Below are 7,656 nucleotides of genomic sequence, written 5' to 3'. Positions count from 1 at the left end.
ATGGAATTAATAGTTTTTTGAATAAATTATTTTGAATAATCAGATTTAGAGAAATGTTGCAAAGATAGTAGAGAGTTGCATGTCTATCACCCAATTTCCTCTAATTTTTAACATCTTACATAAAACTATGATGTCAAAACTAAGAGACTGACATCTGTACATCAGTATTAACTAAACTTCAGATTTCATTCAGATTTCGCCAGTTTCCCCACTAATGTCCTTTTTCTACTCCAGGATTCAATTCTGGGTACCACGTTGTTTTGTTCTTAACGCACTGCATTTTACCTGCAAAAAGTATATATAATGAAGTATCAGTTCAGTCGCTCAGTCGTGTCCGACTCTTTGTGACCCCATGAACCGCAGCACGCCAGGCCTCCCCGTCCATCAACAACTCCCGGAGTCCACCGAAACCCATGTCCATTGTGTTGGCGATGCCATCGAACCATCTCATCCACTGTCGTCCCCTTCTCCTCCTGCCCTCAATCTTTCCCAGCATCATACATTTGTTTAAAAGCGTGATCCGGCACCCTACTCCAGTACTCTTGCCTGGAAAATCCCATGGACGGAGGAGCCTGGTGGGCTACAGTCCATGGGGTCGCGAAGAGTCGGACACGACTGAGCGACTTCACTCACTTTTCACTTTCATGCATTGGAGAAGGAAATGGCAACCCACTCCATCGTTCTTGCCTGGATAATCCCAGGGATGGCGGGGCCTGGTGGGCTGCCATCTATGGGATCGCAGAGAGTCGGACACGACTTAGGAGCAGCAGCAGCAGCAGCAGCAGCTAGCACCAGGCTAGTCTGCAACACAAATCTTCCCCAAACTTGGGAGTTGTGGGGAATTTAGTCCCTGAATTTGTTAGTCAATTGCCTCTTTTTCTGCCTTGGAAGATTAGTTCAATTATGGTAACATTAATCAAGAGATAGGATATATACGAGCAAGCGGAGTCTGCGAGGCTTAGGACCAAAGCAGCACAAGAATAATTTTTTCTATAATAAAACCATACCAAAGTGCAGTCGTGGAGAGGTTAACGAGGACTGGTAAGTCTCCCCGGGCTGAAAATTTTAAATTTCACCACCATTTTGTGGTCCTTTTAATCTCAAAGCAATTCTGCGAGGTAGGCAGTATTTTCTTCCTTTCGCAGAGGCTCGAAAAGAAGAAATTGCTTGAACCCAAGCGCCAAACACGACCTGATCCCATCAGGCAGCGTCGCTCCCCTAAAGGCGGAGCTAGTGCGCAAACGTCGCAAACTTCTCACAAGAAACACAGGCAACTTCCGGGAGCTTCCCGAGATGCTCAGCCCGCTTGCGCCGCTACGCCCCGTGACGTCAGTCACTCTGCCCCGCCCCTTCTGGAACGCTGAGCTGCGGAGCGGGCCGGCGGCCATCTTGTGAAGCGGAGAAGGAGGTGGCTGCTCTGGGCTCCGGGAAGCCGTTCGGGCTGGGGCTGCCGGCCGCGGGGCGGAGGCACTCGCGCGGGGGGTAACTCGGGTCTGGGTTCGGGTGCCGCGCAGTTCTCGCCGGTAAGACTCCTGCAGCCCCGGAACGGGCGGGGCTGTGCGGGGCTCGAGCCGCCCCTTGGCCCGGGGCGGGGCCTTCGGAGGCCTCGGAGCCCGCCGCAGCGAGCGCCCTACACAAAAGGGTCGGGGCTTAGCTGAGGGGGTCTTGGGGCGCCACTTGGGCCTCTCAGTTCTGAGAGGATTTAAGAAAGACACAAGAGAGGATGGTCTGCCTACCGAAGAGGGCCCGAGGCCATAGCGAGGACGCCCCGGTCGTCTGAGAGGGGAGGAAGCCAGAGCTGGGTGCCCCAGCGGCCCGCAAAGGAACGGGAACTGCAGTGAAAACACGCTACATTCCAAATGAACAAGATTCTCTATGCTCTCACGTGGGGCAGAGATTATAACTGTGTTCCGAAGTGAGATAGTCGTAGTGAGGACACTCCCTCCACCGGAAGTGGGATGGAGGCCTCTGGAAAAAGGGACTGGACACACCTGTGGGGAGGGAGCTGTAGTCGGTTCTCTCCCTTGAGTGTAGGAAGTCAGAATTGGCCGGCCGCCATGGAGGCCTGAAGGTAGAGGGGGTTGCTTTGAAAAGCATCTGAGGCCCAGCGTTGGGGCGGGGCTTGTTTTCCGGGGTGTAGTTAATTTGAGAAGGCCGCAAGGGTAGCGTGGGGGTGAGTCCGCCTCGCGAGCCTTATGAGAATTGTTAAGATGTTAGGCCCTTGGTTCCCGCATAGGGAAGGGTCTGCTAAGAGCATCACTTTACGTGTCCCTTGGGAGAGATCCTCGAGCATTTAAGGTGGAGGAGGTTCAATGGGATGCGGAGACTGGGTGATTTTGATGGAGAGTGAACTGAGTTTTTGATTGAAGGCTGGAGATGGTAGTTTGCGGCCACGTGAAATGAGTGGTAGCGGCTTTGATAATCCACAGGTTAGTGACAGGAAGATCACTAGTGCAGGGGGCTTAGTTGCTAGATTGTAAGTGCATGGACTGTGTGTGCCGTATAGTGGAAAATTTGAGCTCCGGTGAGGGTTACTCTGGGTTATTCAGCTCTGAACGTACCGAGAGCTGTGTAGTGGAAATAGACAACATAAGCGAGGTTTCTGGATCTTAAAACCCTTCTTGCTCCGGATTCCCAGAGATGACAATGTAAATTGGGATAGTTGGCAGGCACCAAAATATACAAGATTAAGGTGATGCCAGTCGATATAACCTACTAAAAAACTGATTGCAACTGAAGGTTTTGTTGAAGGAGAGACTTCGGACGAGTATTTGTTTTAAAGCTTCTTGTATGGTTTTAAATGGTGTAATTTTTGTAAAATGCAGTACTAACATGAATTTCCTTGGATTTTATTATTTAATTTACATTGTAATGCGTTTCAGAGCATTTGCAATTGAAAAAAATAATCTAGAAGTCTGGACGTATAGGCCGTTCTCGTTGCGTTTTGTTTTTTAATTGTAGAGATACACCAGACTGGTCGTAGTTTTGATAGCGTGGAGGATTTCTGGACTTGGTGAAAGGAAATTGTGTCCAGCCGTTTTCTAAGAATTTTAAAAAACTGGGAGGAACTGTTACAGGAGGTTAAAAAATGTTTATGGTAAATAATCTCTGAAGCAAATGATATGTTTGGCTTGTTTTGTAAAAGTTGAGGATGTGCTCGGTATTATTTCTGGAAAATTTTAATGAAGCAGGGAATGCATTTTTATATCACTTGTATATGCTCTATTATTGGTTATTTTGTTTATGGATTGTGATGCATAATTTCATTTTTTTTATGTTCATATCTGTTAGGTGAAAAATGTGAAGCTTTAGAAACCATCATGATAGTTACTTGGAATACATTGTTATACTCTGATTCCAAAAAACTTGAGGCTTCTTTCACTTTCTTTGGCATACCAAATGACTGATTTTTGCATGATGAGTTTGGGGGTTGGTACAATTTTTAGATGTGAAACTTGATTTTGTGGGCCAGTGTGTGCCAGGTGTTGAAATTCAGCGCCAGTATTCATGCTGTTTTTATTCCATTTTGTAGATAGTCACTCCATCCTTCTATTGAATATTTTCTTCTCTAGATGAAATAGGAAGAACTTCTGTCAGTAACGGTTGCGCAAAAGATGTTTTTAGATATCCCTGCCTAAAACGCAGTGACTATCTTCCATTTCTCTGATCTTCTGCCTGGCCAGTAAGTGCTTGATAAATGTTTGTGGAAAAAGTGAATGTTGTTGTGTTTTAGGTCAACTAAGAAAAATCACTTAATCTATAGTTTTGTCAGATTTTACTACCACCACACATACACCTTTTGGTTTGCATAGAGTTTAGTTCATTAAAGCCTTAAAACCAGTAGTGAGGGTGAATGTGGTTGGCTAGGTTAGAAGAAATATTGTTTCTTTGAAGTCTAAAGCCAGTAAGACAATGAACTTTGTTGGCATTTGGGGGGATATAAAAAATAATATAGTCTTTTTTGCGAGAGCATAAATATAATATTTAAAAATGTCTTTCTGATTCACTGCCTTTGAATACTGACTGGAGATAAGTGAGACAGTGGAGAAATATGCTATCAAAGGTGTATATCTCCCTCAGTGTCAGATTTGTTTTAAGGACAGTCCCAGAACCTGAAATGTGATCCATTTGGGGATGGAGACAAAATAAGTCAATGAAGCTGTGTTCTTTTTCATAATGCATACCATGATGTGGTTGTGCTGCATGTAACATGGTGCCCGGTACGATTGGTTCTCTATTACTCATCTTTGTGGTGAACATTCAGAGGGTGCTGATGTTTGTTTTCTTTTGAATCTGAAGATCTTAGATTGTACCTGTACCCTGGTTCTTGTGATCAAAAACTGATTAAACAAAGTTAAAATTCACTTTCGGATGTTTATTACCAAATGAATAGTGGAAATGGTCAAATTCCTATTTGTGCCTTGGCTTCCTGGTAAAGAAGATTGTTGTCAGACATTTTATCCTGAAATTCCAAGTTTTTGGAATGGCTAGTAAATAAGAAAATCTGTCTTCTCATAATAATATGCTAAAATTTTGTAGCAAATATTTGTGCATGTATCTGGTATTTGTAAAGTGGAAACAAAGCCACTATGTGAGTTAATCCTCAAGATAAAGTGCAAAAGTATACTAAAGCAAGCTTCTTGTTTTAGTTCTAAAATATATCAGTGGATTTAATGGCAAATCAAGGCCATTTTCTCTTTCCCTTAGCTCTGTGAGAAGGTAAAACATGCATTTTAGATGTTTTGTTGCTTAGAATTGTTTCAGTCTTTCTAAAATTCATTAAAGCTTAAGGTGATTGGAATGAATTTTTCATTTTGGTATCCTACCTTTAGTTGCTTGCTGACATTTAGAATGCAGGAATGAGTAGGTTCCTAATGCTTCTATTAAACAGTAATGCTTCTATTAAATCATTGCGTCCCTTTCCAAGTGAGATGTTGAAAACAAAAGTACTTTAGTTCTTGGAATTTCTATTTGAAGGAAGGGATGTAATACGAAGAGTTGTGAAGTTCTGGCTTCTAGCCTGAGCTTCCTGTGTACTTTTCTTTGGTATGGGATGAGGTGGAGCTTCTCTTTTGCTGAAATAGTGAAGATTAACAATTTATGTCTTGATTGATTTTGTAACGTAAATTCAACATGTTACATACACTTCAGCTAGAGATTTGTCAAATTCAGCTGGTTCTTTTAACTTTTCTCCTTGTTCAGTAATTTCTGGCAACTCTGTAGACATTTTTGGTAGTAGATATAGCATGTTCCCTTTGAGCTTAACTGGCTGATACCAAGCTTGTTCCTCTGTGGGTGGACATACCTTACTTACCTTCTCCGGTCTGAAAGGGAGGAGGCTGAGGAACTTGTTTCCCTTGCCTTCAGGGCACATGTCCTCACCGCCCCGCGCCCCCCCACCCCCCATACCAGACCTTTTGAATTGGAATCTCCGGTAGGAATCATCACAAGTGCTTAACTAGAAAATTACCCTAGTCAAACTTGTATGTTTAGGGGAAAAAACCTGTAAATAATTCATGCTCTTTGTTTGAACATAAACTTTATGTAAAGCAAGCCTTTTTCTGTTTTACGTTGCCTTTTGTGACCTGTTAAACTACTAGATGTGGCATTTTAAGTAAAGAGTTTTAGAATTCTAGATAAATTAGTATTGATTGTACAACTATTAAAAAATTTAACACAATGCTCTGGACTTTTGAAAGTGTTGTTTCTGACATATAGCATAACTTTTTGTGGCAAAACAATCTCAGTGTTCTTTAGTAGTAATTTGAGTGGATGTTGACGTTTATTTTAGCTTGTTCTTCAGAAAAGTTTGGAGTAACACTGAAACTTTTGAATGTCTTTCCAGTGATGCATATTAAGCTCAGGGGTGGTATCTTGATCTTGACAGATAGCTTAAAATAGGCATCATCATTCTAAGTAGGCTTCTGTGGTTAATCTTAATACCTAACAGTGACCGTTTTCTTCTACTCTTGAATATAGTTGTCTAATCATTTGGTCATATAAATTGCTTGTGAATTGTTCATAACCAGTTTGGGAGAAATTCCAGTGAAAGATGAGTGATGTGTTTTTACTTTGGAAGTACTCTTAATATGCTGGACTTTTTATTTTTAACAAGTTTCTTGGAACAAGTTTGGTGTGTTAGAAGAAAAAAACTTTCCCTTAATGTTTTGAACTCTGGTGGTTTTAACTAGGAATTAACTCCTACAGCCAGAGCTTTTACTTCATTTGTGTTTTTTTGTTGTTCGATTGCTATTTTGGTGCAAAGGAAAATACCTTGAGAGAGTAACTGCAGTAATTTCCTTGAATACCCTTGAGTTGATGACTTAATTTGTCCAGTAACTGTTACTGTGTGAATTTGTGCTTTTTCATAAAAATTTGGTGGGAATCTGAGGAGATAGATTGCAGTTGGACTTGTGTTATGGAATTTTCTGGACTGGTTTAATCATCAAGTGATTAAAGCAATTACCAGGTGTGAAGTTGAGCTTTATGACTGTTTTAGTTTTCAGTTGATTCATTCTTCTTGGGCTAATTTATGACACATTCTTGATGTGTGTAAATATATAATATTTTGAGAGAAAGCATTTGAAAGCAATACCAAATAATAAATAAAAAACATGTGGGATTTTGGTACCTATATTTTTTTCTAATACTTCGTAATGATGTACTCCAGTGGTTTCCTACTCGCCTTCGTAATATACAGTTCAGTGTGGCCTGTGCGTATTTTTGTGTTTCCTGCATTGATTTTTGCCTCCATTTATTCTCTATTGCAGTCTAAAAGTTGGTTTTAATTGGTTGCCCACAGGATTGACTTGACCTCTACTTCTTGTTAAGAAAATACATCTCTTATTTTATCAGGTAAGAGAATTTGAATAGAGGGTTTGTTTTTATACAAAATAAAATGAGATAGCTTATTAAATAACATGAAAATACGTATAATAACTGTGTTTTTTGTTTGTTTGTTTGTTTTTAACAAGCTTATTTGAGGGATGGGATTGGGGTGGACGGGTGTCTTGAAGTTGTTGATTCCTTTGGGAGTCAGTTTCCTATGGATGCATTTCTCCTGCTGAATTCCTCATTATTAGGCAATAAGTAGCTGTTTCTTTCCTCGGTATCATTTTAGACCACCTACAAATAGAGGTGCTTGTTATTGGTATTTTTTTTAATATTCCTTTGTGGACTAGGTAGAGAAAATGGTGGAAGTATATATGTCATATGTTTTCGAGTACAAATTGACTTTAGATGGAACCTTATTGATTGGAATCTGACCCTCTTGTTAAATAACTAGGATACGCTCAAGCAAGATAGATTGAAATGACTTATCTGTCAGACAGGTACTTTGTAGCAGAATAGCAGATTTTATTTCATGTTTTTTCAGAACCTAAAACCTTCTCCCCTTTGGATGGCTGTATGAATAAATCTTGTGCACGACTTTAGTTTACTCAGCCCTTTTCTAGATGGTAATCTGGGCAGACCTTCAATATCATGTTTTCATGTGTACCTTGTACAGACTTTGACTAAATCCCATCTCTCAGCAGCAGATGGTTTGAAGACTTAACTGTGTATTGTCACTTTAGCCCTGTGTTTAATTCTTGGGACATATTAAAATTCTCATCTTATTGTCCTAATGCAATCTAACATTATCTTTGTCTCTCTCTC

At 40.9% G+C, this 7,656-nt stretch overlaps 1 protein-coding gene and 1 long non-coding RNA gene across 12 annotated transcripts in view; one reads left to right on the top strand and one right to left on the bottom strand.

Annotated features, from left to right (window-relative positions):
- Positions 105-1,215, bottom strand: LOC108637420. The gene is made up of 2 exons (XR_001919065.1): positions 1,008-1,215; positions 105-285 (listed from the first exon to the last, which is right to left on the bottom strand). It is a non-coding gene; the product is annotated as an uncharacterized LOC108637420 (long non-coding RNA).
- The window catches only part of CPNE1 (copine 1), a 39,015-nt gene continuing 32,710 nt past the window's right edge, over positions 1,352-7,656 (top strand). The window contains exons 1-3 of one of the 11 annotated variants that reach the window (XM_018057778.1): positions 1,367-1,523; positions 3,573-3,682; positions 6,803-6,855. The gene's annotated coding sequence lies outside the window, so the exon portion shown is untranslated. Of the gene's footprint in view, positions 2,072-3,572; positions 3,683-6,770; positions 6,856-7,656 lie in introns of all 11 variants that reach the window. The other 10 variants (XM_018057775.1, XM_018057783.1, XM_018057779.1 and 7 more) reach the window with 10 other exon arrangements.

Source organism: Capra hircus, chromosome 13 (assembly GCF_001704415.2).
Source record: "Capra hircus breed San Clemente chromosome 13, ASM170441v1, whole genome shotgun sequence".
Classification (NCBI taxonomy): Eukaryota; Metazoa; Chordata; class Mammalia; order Artiodactyla; family Bovidae; genus Capra; species Capra hircus.
Note: the sequence above shows the minus strand (reverse complement) of the source record. Positions and strands in the feature narration are given on the sequence as shown.